This window comes from Myotis davidii, unplaced genomic scaffold (assembly GCF_000327345.1).
Source record: "Myotis davidii unplaced genomic scaffold, ASM32734v1 scaffold249, whole genome shotgun sequence".
NCBI classification, from domain to species: Eukaryota; Metazoa; Chordata; class Mammalia; order Chiroptera; family Vespertilionidae; genus Myotis; species Myotis davidii.
This window is the reverse complement of record NW_006300367.1, coordinates 1,851,048-1,851,332: the sequence shown is the minus strand read 5'-3', so window position 1 is coordinate 1,851,332 and position 285 is coordinate 1,851,048.

Below are 285 nucleotides of genomic sequence, written 5' to 3'. Positions count from 1 at the left end.
TTTTTTAAATATATTTTATTGATTTTTCACAGAGAGGAAGGGAGAGAGAGAGAGAGTTAGAAACATCGATGAGAGAGAAACATCGAGCAGCCGCCTCCTGCACACCTCCCACTGGGGTTGTGCCCATAACCCAGGTACATGCCCTTCACCGGAATCGAACCCGGGACCCCTCAGTCCGCAGGCCCACGCTTCATCCACTGAGCCAAACCGGTCGTGGCTGTATGTATAGATCTTACTTTCTTAGTTCATTTCTTAGTCCATGGGCTTTTAGGTTATTTCTACATC